Source organism: Marmota flaviventris, chromosome 9 (assembly GCF_047511675.1).
Source record: "Marmota flaviventris isolate mMarFla1 chromosome 9, mMarFla1.hap1, whole genome shotgun sequence".
Taxonomy (NCBI): Eukaryota; Metazoa; Chordata; class Mammalia; order Rodentia; family Sciuridae; genus Marmota; species Marmota flaviventris.
Genome location: NC_092506.1, coordinates 32,715,748 through 32,730,217, shown reverse-complemented (window position 1 = coordinate 32,730,217; position 14,470 = coordinate 32,715,748). Strand labels below are relative to the sequence as shown.

At 40.8% G+C, this 14,470-nt stretch overlaps 1 protein-coding gene across 3 annotated transcripts in view; it reads right to left on the bottom strand.

The window, feature by feature from the left end:
• The window catches only part of LOC139707107 (uncharacterized), a 185,503-nt gene that overhangs the window by 147,777 nt on the left and 23,256 nt on the right, over positions 1-14,470 (bottom strand). Inside the window, exon 2 of one of the 3 annotated variants that reach the window (XM_071617115.1) lies at positions 11,377-11,395. The exons of 1 other annotated variant lie outside the window; for it this stretch is intronic. The gene's annotated coding sequence lies outside the window, so the exon portion shown is untranslated. Of the gene's footprint in view, positions 1-11,264; positions 11,317-11,376; positions 11,396-14,470 lie in introns of those variants that run through there. One more of the 3 variants, XM_071617116.1, reaches the window with a different exon arrangement.

The following is a 14,470-nucleotide window of genomic DNA, read 5'->3' as shown; positions in this document are numbered from 1 at the left end:
TTGCTGAGGCTGGCTTTGAACTCGTGATCCTCCTATCTCAGCCTCCTGAGCTGCTGGGATTACAGGCATGCCTCACCATACCTGGCACTGAATTGGAATTTTAAGGAATGGCCCTAGATTGTTTTTAAAATCAGTTTTATATTTCCTGGGTGGTTCTTGTACAAAAAATCCACATTGATGGGCAGACCAGTTTCCTAAAACTACTATTTTTTCTTTTTTGTTGTTGTTGTTGTTGTTGTTGTTTTGTTGATGTTGCTGCTGCTGCTGCTATTGAATCCATTCTCAATGTTTCTTTGGTCTTGGAAAACTGACCATACAGTTATGTATCCTCTCTGGAGCAGTAAAAGTACTCATCACTCCTCAGGACAGAAGGGGAGATAGCCCAGAGATGAGTGAAGCAAGCCTAAGAGCAAAGTGAATTTCAAGGACCAAGACTCAAGACTTTGAGGCCAACCTCGTTTCAACCAGAGAAGCTCTGCGTTAGTCTGTCATGCAGACTGTGTTTACATCATATTTTTCCTTCAGCTACATTTTAAGCAAATAGAATTTTGTGGGCTACCCTGAAAATCTAATTATTATTTGCAACATAAATCCTATCGAAAAACACAAATCTTAATTCAAGATAACAAAAATACATCTCCCTCCCCTCCAGGAACTTCCCAGTAGTTGAACAGCAAGATGGGATTTGTTATGACCTACCTGAATACCTTCTACTCCATCCCCATGACAAACACAGCTCCTAGCTTGGAATAAAGAAATCTCTCCCTGCAGCCACAAAGGGATCCCTAGTTCTGCTTTCTCTGAAACACCCCAGCAGCACCACAGTGGCTGGAGATCAGTCAGTGGAAAGAGACCACAAAGGCACCCAGGAAGCACTCACTTTCTAAGGCTTAGGAAATTCATCCCACCAGAGCCCTGGCTATGCCAGCAAGTGCCCAAATAAATATTCTACATGTGAAGAGCAGCTATTATTAGAGTCTGTTACATGCTTTGAATTGTTTTGAGAAGTTAGCTACAGATCATCATAGATAAGCCTGGAGAGCATTAATAATAATAACAAATGGGGAGACAGCTAGCCTGGTTACCTCCAGCCTTTGCTGATTAACGCAGAGGAAAGGGATCCCCACATGTTGACCTTGTTCTCAGTCTCATGACTACAAAATCCCAATCAGATATGATCAGAAACCACCACTGCATGAATTAAGGTCTTGAAAGAAACATAGATCCGTTTAGTAAAAATAATTTTTAAGAATAAAATTAATTTGAAGTAGTGCTAACAAATGACTTGAATCAATGAAAAAAAATAAATTCATAATAGTTGTGTCTTACCCAAATCCATCCTAAGCACAAATGACCTGTATTACATGACCTGTGTTTAGAAGGAATAAGTTCATTTGACTCAATTTTCTAAATCAGCTGTCTCAACAGTCTAATCTTAAAGAATGTCCTATAACTTTCTAACTTGGGGTTACAAGACTAAAAAGAGCCTCCATTGCAGAAGACTGAATTGTGCTTACAAAATTGTGCTTATGGATATAGGGAAATAAGACTCATTTATATTATCTTCATAGGTTCAGGAACAAAGTTTGGGATCAAAGAGATTTTGGGAGCCCTGCTTATAATAAGGAACAATGCCTTAAAACTTCCAGTTAATTAAAGGCTGGCCTCATGATTGCATTTGTAACACTAAAAGCTTTTAATCATTCATTTATTCAACAAATAATAATGACAACCAAGTGCCAGGCACTGTTTCTGGCTTCATTTCTAATCACCCCACCTCCCAAAATCCTCCCTCCAAATAAACTGGGCTCTTGACAGCACCCAGGACAGGCAACGCTCTTTTTTAGCCTCCAGGTCTCTGCACATGCTGTTCCATCTGCCTGGAACATCCTTTCCCGCCTTCTACAGACAGAAGACCTGTGCTCGTGTGCACACATCCACACACCATTCCATTTGCTTGCCTAGGTTTTAGCGTAAACATCTTATTCTCATTTCTTTGGCTCCAAAGCCTTTTTTTTCCATGAAACCCTTCCCAGCCTCCATGGTAATATGTGTTGCCCTAGCCCATATCACTGCCTGATGGGATCTGTATACACAGGCCAAAGGGAATAAATCTCAAAAATTATAGTGTTGAAAGATAAGAGCAAGTTTGAAAAGCATATTGATGTAAATACAAACTACAGGGGCTGGAGTTGTGGCTCAGAGGTAGAGCACTCACCTAGCACATGCAAGATGCTGGGTTCGATCCTCAGCACCACATAAAAATAAATAAAATAAAGGTATTGTGTCCAACTACAACTAAAAAAAATTTTAAGAAAATGCAAACTCAAAATAATATTATCATAATATTCAATATCACTCATGGATACCTACAGATCCAGTAAAAGTATAAGATCACACATGTGAATATGACACAGATGTGACACACCATGGGGAAAGAAGTGAGAGGGAGAAGCAGGGCTTCAGCTCTTTTCTATCTTCTTTCTTTAAAAAGGAAATTGGAAGCAAATCGGGTACAATGTGAAATCTGGATTATGGGCACATGGTTTTCCAGAAATTTGTTTTCTTTTCTAAATGTTTGAAATAGTCTACAATTAGATTTCATATTTCAAATGAATTTTTAAAAAGCAGTAGGAAATTAATGTTTCTAGGTATATTTTAAGAAACTGAATATTCAGACCTTTTATAGAAAATTTAATGGTTCCTCTAAATTGAATATGTAGGCAAGCGGGTGGATAGAGGGGTAAAGAGAAGGAAGGAAGGATGTTTGGGTGGATAGGTGGATGTACAGATGGACAGATAAATAGGCGATTGGATAGATGAACAAATGTATAGAAAAAGAAGAAATAAGGTAGCTTAGAGAAGTAATATAAAATGAAGTGTTCAGGCTTTGCAGTCTAAAATCCCAGTTCCTCCACTTGTTAGGGTGTTACTTTGGGCAGGACTACCATGTAAATTGCACAACAGTAGGGGGCACCATTGAGACAGACAACAGTATGAATAGCATCCCCTGGAGTTGTGCAATGCCACAGCGCTGATGTCTTAATTTCTTTGAGTTCCCATCTTACCTGTAAAATGAAAACAATCCTACCAGCCTTGCCAAGTCTTCCAGAAGACTTAATAGGACATTGTATGTGAAGTTCTCAGCACAGAACCCAACACATGGTAAGGAGTGAGAATGTGGTAATAGAAAACGGGCACTAAGTCTAACACTAATGTGTCACAGTAAGTAGCACTAGGTCTTGTCTCCTTTCTGTGGTTTTTTTTTTTAAGTTATTGATGGACCTTTATTTTATCCATTTATTCATATAAGGTGCTGAGAATCAAATCCAGTGCCTCACACACGTGAGGAAAGTGCTCTACCACTGAGCCCCAGCCCCAGCCCTCCTTCCTGTTGTTTAACTAGGACTTTTAAAAACCACCCACTTGCAGGAGGAAAGCGGCATCATACACCGAGTCAGTTTGACTGATACTGATGACTGAAAGCATCCAGAGTCACTCAAGTGTGTTAAAGCACTGGTCCTCTGATCCACAGGCTTGGGGTTCACTATGGTACCCTGGGGGATCTTCTGCTGCCACCACAGCAGATCAGTCTTTCTGTGCCCTTAAATGCAAGTCTCCTCCCATCCCTGCTGAGCTAGAGCAACTTCTTCACCTGGTGGTTTTTGGGAAAGAACCCAAAAGGACTGTAATGGAAACTGCAGCATCCCTTGAGGCCCAGGCTGGGGCTTGTTCAGCATCACTTCCTGCAAATTCTGTTCGTCAAGGCAAGACACAAGGCCACCAGATTTTGAGGAGGGAAGCAGACTCCATCTCTTGATGGAAGAATAGCAAAGGCCCATTGCACAGGGTCTGGAAACTGTCTTAGAAAATGATCTGCTCAGGGCTCCTTGAAGCCAGGTGCACACGGGGTGGGGCTTCTGTGTAAATTTAGTTCTAAAAAAAAAGAGTCTCATAGTTTAAAAGAAAAAGGTTGGAAACTATTACATTAAAATTAAAAGGCCAGAAAATACTGTAAAAACAGGAGTGGAAGCTTCTCCCACGTCCCAGAGAAAAGTCATCCTGGTGGGAACAACAGGGTTCCAAGGAAGCAAAGTGACATTTTTCCCTCCACTGAGCAGACAAGGAAAAGCCTATGGATGTGACCAATGACAATGGAGAAGAGGGGATGGGGCAGGGGCTGCTGGTCTTCACAGGAGCAGGTTCCTGAGATTTATCCCCATCGGGCAGAGTATGACACTTGTGTCCAGACAGGTCGGTCTGTCCAATGAGAGAGTCAGAGACAGAAACAGAGATGCTGAGCCCACTGGGGTGGCTGAGCATGACCCATAAGGAGAGAAACCGTGCCACGGTGCAGACGTAGGGAAACCCTTCACCAATGGACAAGAGACTGAAAAGTGACCCCCATCCGGATGCTTCCTTTCCTCCTCTGGAAAGACAGAAGGAAAAATAACAAAGGCTTTACCAAGATAGCAAAGCCATATTTAACAGAAGAACTGGGCACTAACTAAAGGAGAGAATCTATCATCCCAAATCAAAGGAAGAGGACAAAGGAGAAAAGGGGAAAGAATTAGGCTGGGATTTAGACAATAAGAGGCCATCTTTCTTTGAGAAACACTTTCCAGCTCCCTCTGTGCAGGCAGGTGGACACGTATAGGCACACTTGTTTATGGGGGTTCATAATTGGTTTCGTTTTATTCCATAGTAAAATGGGTTAATAATGCATCCATATTGTGACAACACTCTCTAGCAAATGTCCTAATTAGGAACCCTAACTAGCTTTCTATGATTTCAAAACCGTCCAAATCTGGGTAGACCCCAAAGACCATCTGGAACCTGGACTTATGCCCGGGCAGCAATGGATTGTCCTTCATTAGACCTCTCTGTGCCCCACCTATGTGAGACAGAGGAAGGCTGATAGAGAGTTCCATGCTAGATATCCAGGAAAACATCATTCTCTGTTCAGACATTTGGTTTCATGATTTTATCTTCCTTGCAATTGACCATATTCTTAAAAGTTCAAAGATTTTTTTTCTGGTGGTTTGGTTATTTGAAATCAACTGGGACATGCAGTTATTTAAATATGCGTTGATGTCTGCATACATATGCAGAACACTCATGCAAGAAAGAGCAGAAAGTACTGCTATTCTTTATTTTATCTTTAAACTATTTTAGTTTGAAGGGGAAGAAGCTTTTAAAAATCAAGAATAACTTCCAAATCCAGAGGGAGGAATTGCCAATAAAGTAAAACCACTCACACTGATTTATCATTGTATTTCTGCAACCATTGCTTGCTTCAGTAGCTTGTCACTGCAGTGGGGAGGGGAGTCATCTGGATCTCATGTGGCACATTAAAAAAAAAAAAAGAAGAAGAAGAAGAAAGAAAAGAAAGAAACCTGACGTGGATCTTAAAATTCAATCATAAAGCTCCCCCAAGTGGATATGATTTAAACTACATCAAGAATCCAGCCACCATCTCTCTGTGATCAAATGTGAAGCCTCAAATGTGCTTTTTAAATTTTTTTTATTTGTTTTAATTAGTTATATATGACAGTATATATGCACTTATGCACTTTGACATATCATACATAGATGGGATATAATTTCTCATTTTTCTGGGTGTACATTTGCAGAATCATATTGGTCATGTAGTCGCATATATACATACAGTAATAATGTCTGTTTCATTCTATTATCTTTTCAAATATGCTTTTGAGGGGTACCAGTGACCTTGCTTATTCATCATTCTGTGTATAATTTAATAAGATCAACATCTTGGGAAAAGAATTCTATAAATGTTAAAATGAAATCTGCAAAAACACTCTCCTGACTTCCTGGGAACTTAACTGGGCCTAGAAGCTGCCTGTGGCTATGCTAGATCTTACATGGACTAAAAGGATCCTAGGACACAGTGATTTGCAGCTGCTACGGGCAGGGGAGGGAATCCCCCTGTGGCCCCTCTGGAAAAGCTCCCTGGTCCATTTAATTGTGTTCCTTATTCCACTATCTGGGCTGATTATACTGAATTACTTGGCACCCCTGTTAAGCCTGTCACTTAAATTCTAGAACAAATTAAGTTTGTTGAAGGCTTTGCTCTTTCTCTCTATTAAAATATTCATATCTACTCTAACAACCTGATAAAAACTGGCTAAAAGCATTGCTGGTATCCCCAACAGGGAGTGCCATTTTTAATGAACCCACAAGCATCATAAATAAAAAATAGCTGGTCTTAATAAAGAATTGATAGAGCAGCTCTGGCCCCAGAGAGGCGTCAATGGAGAAGGTACACACAGTCTGGGGAGACCCCTTTCAGCAAAGGAGTCTCTCAGAGCCTGAAGGCCCCCAACCAACCAACCAACTCCAAACAAGGCAGAATCTATGAAGTTCCAGAAGAGTTTCCATAAAGCAGTTGAACCCAGTGGGTCTCCACTGGAGTAGATGGTAAAGGTAGCAAGGAGGGCCGTCCAGGGTGTGTAAGGGGGGGACAGAAGGCACTGGTGTGGGTGGGGTAAGAGCAGCAGTTAACTCTTCCAGAGCACTTACCAGGTACCAGGCATTATCCTCCAACAACCCTATCTCCTGGGTAGCATTATCCCCTTTCATAACTTAAGGCAAAAAGAGTCTATGAGCAGCCAGAGGTCACAAGCCAGTAGAAGAGTCTGAATCCCACCCCAGGTCTGACCCTAAACCTGAATTCTAAGTTTTTCTGAAGTTTTTATAAAAGCTGTAGAAATACTGCTTAAAAATATTCACTCTTTATTATTACTGCTGTTATTATTGGTAAAAGGTAGGGTATAAAGTCAGCTGTGGGGGGCTCCAGCAGACACCATTCTCCACACCGGACCCTCTTTCTAAGGCTCCAGTTTATTTATTACCGGCTGTAATCATGACCTCCTTCCTACCAGGTCAGCAGAGACTCCACCCCTTGGCCCCACCAGGGAGCTCTGGACCTAGAACCCTAAACTCCAGAACATGAATTAAATATATACTCCACAAAGCCTTTGGATTCAAGGCAGAACTGCAGTTTGATCCTGCTGCTGGGGTGCTGTGTGCTATCAGACAATGTATCTTACCTCTCTGAGCCTATGAACTCATTCATTAAATAGGGATGACAGTCTCATTCCAAAAAGAAGTTAAGACAGCTAATAATGCCCATTTCACTGAGTGGCACTCAGAACAGAATAAATTGTATTAGCTACTTGTGACAACAGCACTCAATATGAGAGAATCTCCATAAGAGAGCCAGTACAGTATGGCTCACTGTGGGCTGACAGTCAGCACGTCTCCCTCCAGAGTCCGGGGCCACTCACAGATCCTTCTTCACCTCCCCAGTCTTCCCACTACCCTTTCCACAGTGCCCCTGTGGAACAGGGCTGCCAGTTGGAATCCCACTGTTACTAGGAGAGCTTCTACTCTACGAGGCAAATCACTGGCTTATGCCATGGACTTCAGAGACCGTCTGCGTTATTATGAAAATGAGTTGCCATTCAGCCCTTAAGACACTGTCCATTCTCCTAAGCACTGACGTGCTTTCTCTCTCCCCAGAGCTTTTGTGACCTTGGACTTGAGGTAGGAGTGGAAGGGAGGAAGGGGAATGAGATTGAGAAAAGAGAATGGATACATCTTAGCTTCCCTCTCACTTTCCAAGCATATTCACAGGGAAATGCTTAATTAACCAAAAGGCCATTTTTGGCTAATTTTTTTTTTAAAAAAAGGAGAAAAAATAGCCCCCTCTGCAGGGAAGGCTTACTTAAACCTCTTTCCCAAGTGGTAGGGGCAGAAGGACAGAAGAGGGCCAGTGTGTGACATCTAACAGTGAGCAGAAGAGTTCAAACTGTTACATGTCCCCAAATACAAGCAGTCCCCATAAGCAAATATTTGTCTTTATAATTGTATTGGTTTCCCCATTTGTTGAATTACCAGTTTTTAAAAAGTACTATTTTCTAGAATGCTAGCAGGAAAGACTCTACGGCCAGATTGGTGCATCCAAAGCACAGACCGGTTGTTAACTTCCCTATGATTCAATCTGTAAAGCAGGCACAAAGATAAATCATACCTTGAAAGATAGCTGTGAGGATTAAATGAAATAATCTATGTAAAAGGACCAGCATATAATAAGTGTTCTATAATATTTTGTTTTAACTATTGGAGAAAAAAATAGCCCTGCAGAACAGGGCTACCAGTTCAGAATCCCACTGTTATAAGGAGAGCATCTACTCTAAGAGGCAAATCAGTGACTTATGCCACGAACTTAAGAGATGATCCACATTATTATGAAAATGAGTTGCCATTCAACCTTTAAGCCACTAGATGTTAGGAAAAGATTGCTTTTTAAAAATAAATGCAAAAATGTTGGGTCAACTATTAAAGATGGTGTTGCAACACGCATTATCCTTTTCTTCATCCATAAGTCTAAGGTGGCCAATGTTTTCAAATAAAAATAAAAATGCTCCTCACAGCACCATGTCAAAAGTTTCTTAGATTCAGGATGTGAGGGAACCAGGCTACCCCAAGGACTTCCCTAAGGACACTCTCCATGTTTAAGTAGCATCAAGGATCTTCATTCAGTGACATAGCTAAAAGAACTACATAGCTAAAAGTTAGAAGTTTTCATTGGACTGCTGCGGTCAGAAAGATGAGCATTTCTTTCGTCCACCACCCAGGTCAGAATTTTAGCAAGGATGATCAAGAGGTTCATCCCTGGTCTTATCTCAGATGGAAAGAAGGGAGTAACTTCTTCATAATTCCATAATTGGTTCCACCACTGGGTTTAAAAAATTCTCCATTAAGAAGTGAGTTTCTATGGAAAGGATACTAAAAAGAGATACTCCACAGAGTAACACTGATTTTCCCTGGGTAGAGATAGTACAGATGATTTGGAGTGTCTAAATTTTTGCTTATCTGCATTTTCTAGTCTTTCTACAATTAAAAATTAAGATTTTGCCTTCATTTTGAAAAGATATTCCCTGGGGATTAAATAAATTAAATTATATATTGTGGAATAACAAATTTTTAAACGGCAGAAAGCATTCCATAAGAATGAAATGAGATGCCATACCATTCCATACCCAATAGTGTGGGAATAATTTTTTTTTAAAAAAGACGTAATTAACAAGTGTTCACAACAACATGGGAAAAATAGCGCCCTCTGATACTATTGGTGGGAATTTAAAATGGTGCAGCCATTTTGGAAAACTGTCAAGGAGTTTTTCAAAGGGTAAATACAAAATATTATCATATGGTTGACCACAATTCCACTCCTAGGTGTGTACCAAGAAAACATTAAAACATAGCTACACAAAAATCCATACATAACTGTTCACGGCAGCATTACTCAGAATAGTCAAAAATTACCCAAATGCCCATTAGCAGATAAATAAAATGTGGGCTATCCATACAGTGGAATAATATTTGACCTTAAAAAGGAGTGAAGCACTCCAGTCAAAATGGCAGCTATTATAAAGACAAACAACAATAAGTGTTGGAGAGGATGTGGGGAAAAGGTACACTCATACATTTCTGGTGGGACTGCAAATTGGCACAGCCAATATGGAAATCAGTATGGAGATTCCTTAGAAATCTGGGAATGGAACCACGATTTGACCCAGCTATCCCTCTCCTCAGACTATACCGAAAGGACTTAAAAACAGCATACTACAGGGACACAGCCACATTAATGTTTATAGCAGCACAATTCACAATAGCTAAACTGTGGAGCCAACCTAGATGCTCTTCAGTGGATGAATGTATGAAAAAAAATGTGGCATATATACACCATAGAATTTTATTCATCATTAAAAGAGAATAAAATCATGGCATTTGCAGGTAAATGGATGGCAATGGAGAAGATAATGTTAAGTGAAGTTAGCCAATCCCAAAAAAACAAATAATGAATGTTTTCTCTGATATAAGGAGACTGACTCATAGTGGGATAGGGAGGGGAAGCATGGGAGGATTAGATGAATTCTAGATAGAGCAGATGGGTGGGAGGGAAAAGGAGGGGGCAGGGAATTAGTAAGAGTGGTGGAATGTGATGGACATCATTATCCAAAGTACATGTATAAAGACTCGAATTGGGTGTCAACATACTTGATATATAAACAGAGATATGAAAAATTGTGGTATATTATAATAAGAATTGTAATACAGGGGCTGGGGTTGTGGCTCAGTGGTGGAGTGCTTGCCCAGCATGCACAAGGCGCTGGGTTCGATCCTCAGCACCACATAAATGTAAAATAAAGATATTGTGTCCACCTAAAACTTAAAAATAAATATTAAAAAAAAGAATTGGTAATGCATTAAAAAACAAAGTACATGTATAAAGGCATGAATTGGCATGAACATACTCTATATACAAAGATATGAAAAATTGTGCTCTATATGTGTAATAAGAATTGTAATGCATTCCACTGTCATGTATTTAAAAAAATAAAATCAATAAAACTAAAAAAAAGATGAATATAATCTTCCATAAAAAACAGTTAATTTTTAGAAAAGTTATAAAAAAGGGGGGGGGGAGAAAAAGGGAGTGAAGCATAGAAAGGTGCTACAACATGAAGGAACCTTGGCAACATTATGCTGAGTGACAAAAGCAGTCCAAATGATGACATGTTATATAATTGTTATATAATTCCAATTACAGGAAATGCCTAGAAGAGGCAAATTTATAATGATAGAAAGAAGATCCGTGGTTGCCTAGTGCTAGGAGAATGAGGAGATGGAGCAATTGTTAGCTAAAGGGTATAAGATTTCTTTGGGAGTCATGAAATATGCACATATTTGTGGATCTACTAAAAACCATTGACTGTTGCTGGGCACAGTGGTGCATGCCTATAATCCAAGCAGCTCAAGAGGCTGAGGCAGGAGGATCTCAAGTTCAAAGCCAGCCTCAGCAACAGAGTAGCGCTAAGCAATTCAATGAGACCCTGTTTCTAAATAAAATAAAAATAGGGCTGGGGATGTGGCTCAGTGGTTGAGTGCCCCTGAGTTCAATCTTTGGTATCCATGCCCCCCCACACACATCAAAAAAACAATGATTGTGCACTTTAAGAGGGTGAATTACATGGTTTGTGAGTCATATCTCAAATATAGCTAAAATGAAAGAAAGAAAGCACTCTGACTAAATAGGGAGTTCTTACTTGTAGGAAGAAGATGTGGCTTTGTCAGGGAGCACATGCAAGAGGGCAGAATCCCCAGAGGTATAGGATGACAAAGTCAGACCGGAGGCCACCAAAGGTAGGGTTGACATACAGCCAAACACTCACCCTTCACAAACTGGAAATGCCAGGCCTTACAAGAGCCCTGGGCTGCAGGTCATACACACCCAACAGTTAACAGTCAATGAACTGATAATGCAGATTATCCCCCATGGCTCACCTCAGGCACTAGGAAAATTCTGGAATGAGAAAGACACAGCCAGCCATCAGAAACTGAATCCATCAAAATCACACAACTCAGGCTGACTAAGCAGGGATTTTCCGCCTGGGACTCGCCCAGAGAGTCTGACTATCTTCTTGGTCTTTAATGGAGACTGCTGAGCCTACAACTCTGATATTCTGATCCCAAAGGTCTGGGAGGTGCCCAGAAATCCTGTACTTTTCAAATGTCTCCCTCAGATTTTGACCACAAACCAAGAGTAGGAACTTCTGGCCTGGATGACTACCCACCTTAAAATAATTTTTGAAGAAAATAAGAATAAAACACAATTTCCAATTATAAAAAACCTTATTGCTTTCATGCACAGAGAATACATAGCAACTGCTTTAAATTGTGTTTTTATGAATCTCACTATTGCCATGAAACTAATTTTTAAAAGGATAAATACATTCATGTCTCCATGTCTCAGTTTTAGTCTGGTGTTCCTCTTGAGTCTTCTAATTTATTCCTAAATTACTGCTTATGTAGCGTAGAATTTAAATGCTTAAGAACCCTTAAAATATTACTGACTTCAACTCCCTCATCACAGATAAGAGGAAATGTCACCACAGAGATGAAGTCACTTGCTCAGGATTAGAACCCAAGAAAGTCCCCTTACCACTACATCACATGACATTGTGCAAGAACAGCTTCCACCTGAGATCTTCGGTTGCAGTAAAATCAATCTCTGCAGGTAATAAGGAGTGGCATTTAAGCCATGACTCAATGGAATTTTAGGCCCATTCTCACAAGAAGGAAACTGCAGGCCATAAGACTAGAATTTTCGATGTATAGGTAACCATATCCCATAGGTGACCTAACAAATGACTATGCTAAAGGATATGGACTTGAATAGAAGCCCTCTGAGAGAGATGATTATTTATTTATTTTTTTGTAGGGGAGAGAGATGAGGGCTTAAACTCAGGGATGCTTAACCACTGAGCCACATCACCAGCCCCTTTTTACTTTTTATTTTGAGACAGGGTCTTGCTTAGGGCCTCGCTAAATTGCTGAGGCTGGCTTTGTGTTTGTGATCTTTCTGCCTCAGCCTCCGGAGCTTCTGGGATTACAGGCGGGCACCACATGCCTGGCGAGAGGTGACGGTTAACAGTCACAAGCCTCTACACCTACTGTTAATTATGCAGAAGGTGGGTAGGAGACACTGTATAGCTTTTGCTGCTCCAGCAAAGATTTACTCACACTCACTTTCCAGGCTAATGTTAACCACCTTTGCAACACAGCAAGGAGCTGTTCTCTGAGCTCAACTGAAATGATACATTAAATTTTACATTTTCTGGACTGTCCCAGATATTGTCAGTAATAAACCCTACTAAAGTGCCTACCAACAATTCCCCAGCCTGTCTAAACCCCAGATCTAGGAAGTCAGATGTGTCCCAGCAGGCTCATGTTAGGACACAGGTGGATGGTAACTTTTGGATTCATAGAAATAAGAATGGTTCACTTGGAGAAAAAGAGTAGAGTTTATATGAAAATGTCTCTCAAAGACATTCTTGGTGTAAGACTCCATGATGCAGTAGAAAGAACCAGATTTCAATCAAAAGATTGGCACCTGTGTGCCAGTTCTAGCCCTTATTCACTCCAAGAATTTGGCCAAATCAGCTAAGGGCTCTAATTCTCCTAGCCGAGAACACACTTGTATAAAATGTAAACTCTGCTGAATTCTATGCATGTAAATTGTTATCCTTACTACAGTGTTTAGGGCTGTCTGGATGGAAATGCCCCCAAACACGTCCTTTGGATAATATCAACTACTAGTGCTCATTGCACACTTACTAAGTGCTTTGCCAAGTTCATCAAATTTGCTCTTCCCTGAAACCCTTTCAAGAAGGTATATTATTACTCAATTTACATAGGAGGAAAGGCAGGGACAAACATTCAGCCACTTGCAAGGGGCAACAGCTAGTCAGCAACAGGGCTAGAGTTTGAACTTGGCAATCAACAGAAAGTCTTCCTTTATTTTTAACTCTTCAAATGCAAAGACTTAAAGTTGCTGACAGACCCTTCATGTTTCAGAGTATTCAGTAGATAGTGGCAGGAGCTCTTTTATTTTAACTGCAGTTTTAAATAGCTGCATGAACCATTGCAAGATATTATGTTCTCAGATTCTCCTTATCTTTTCTCCATAATGTTATCTAACTCTTTTGAGGAAGCCTGTGCCCACCTCTGGCTTCCTGGCTCATCACTGTATCACTCGCTCCAATGTTGCACTTTCATGGAGTTGGCAATGGCTTATCCAGATCTGCTTGATGGAAAGGAACGGGCTGCTTGTGTCTGAAATAATCAGAAAGAACAAGCAGCTTGAATGATACCTTACATGGTCTGTGGGGAAAAAACACTGCAAGAGGAAACATGCCTATGTTTTCCAGTCTATGGAAATATCTTCTGAGATAGCTGCTTCCTCCTCCAAGGAGAAAAGCTCAAAGGGAGGAGTCGGCTTTCACCCAGTCCAACTGCAAATCAGCATGAGAGGTCGCAACAGAAATAGGTACAGTCAGACACCCACCATTCCCCATTCCCAGAGCCCAGAGGACAAGAGTGTTTATAATTACAGACCTTAGATGCCCTTCCAATCACCAGATTCAGAAAGACACTCTCAAGGGAAAAACCCCTGAAGTCTGCTGAGCTATTAGAGATCAAGAAGCTGATGCCTTTGAACAAGCGCAAGCACACCCCAAAGCCTCTGTTTTTCCCACAATTCTCCTGACCTCAAAGCTTTCTTGCCTCTTTACAGTTGACAGTAGCTTGTTGGAAGTCCAAACTTCAGCAGGAAACCCTTCAGGAGCCAGTGCTACTCACCCGGCCCCCTCCTCTTACCCCCACCTTGCACTGCAGCCTGATGGTCACAGTGTCTGGGACAGGTAGGCAAGACAATGACTATTTGCTGAGTCAGCAAGTGCTTGAATTGCCCTAAATGAACCATGTTCTTTTGTGTATCCAGGTCTTGCTTCAAACTACTCTTGCTGATTGAATCACCCGTCCCATTTCTCTGGCTAACTGCCTCCCTTTTTCTAAGAATCAGCTTTGGTGTTCTCCT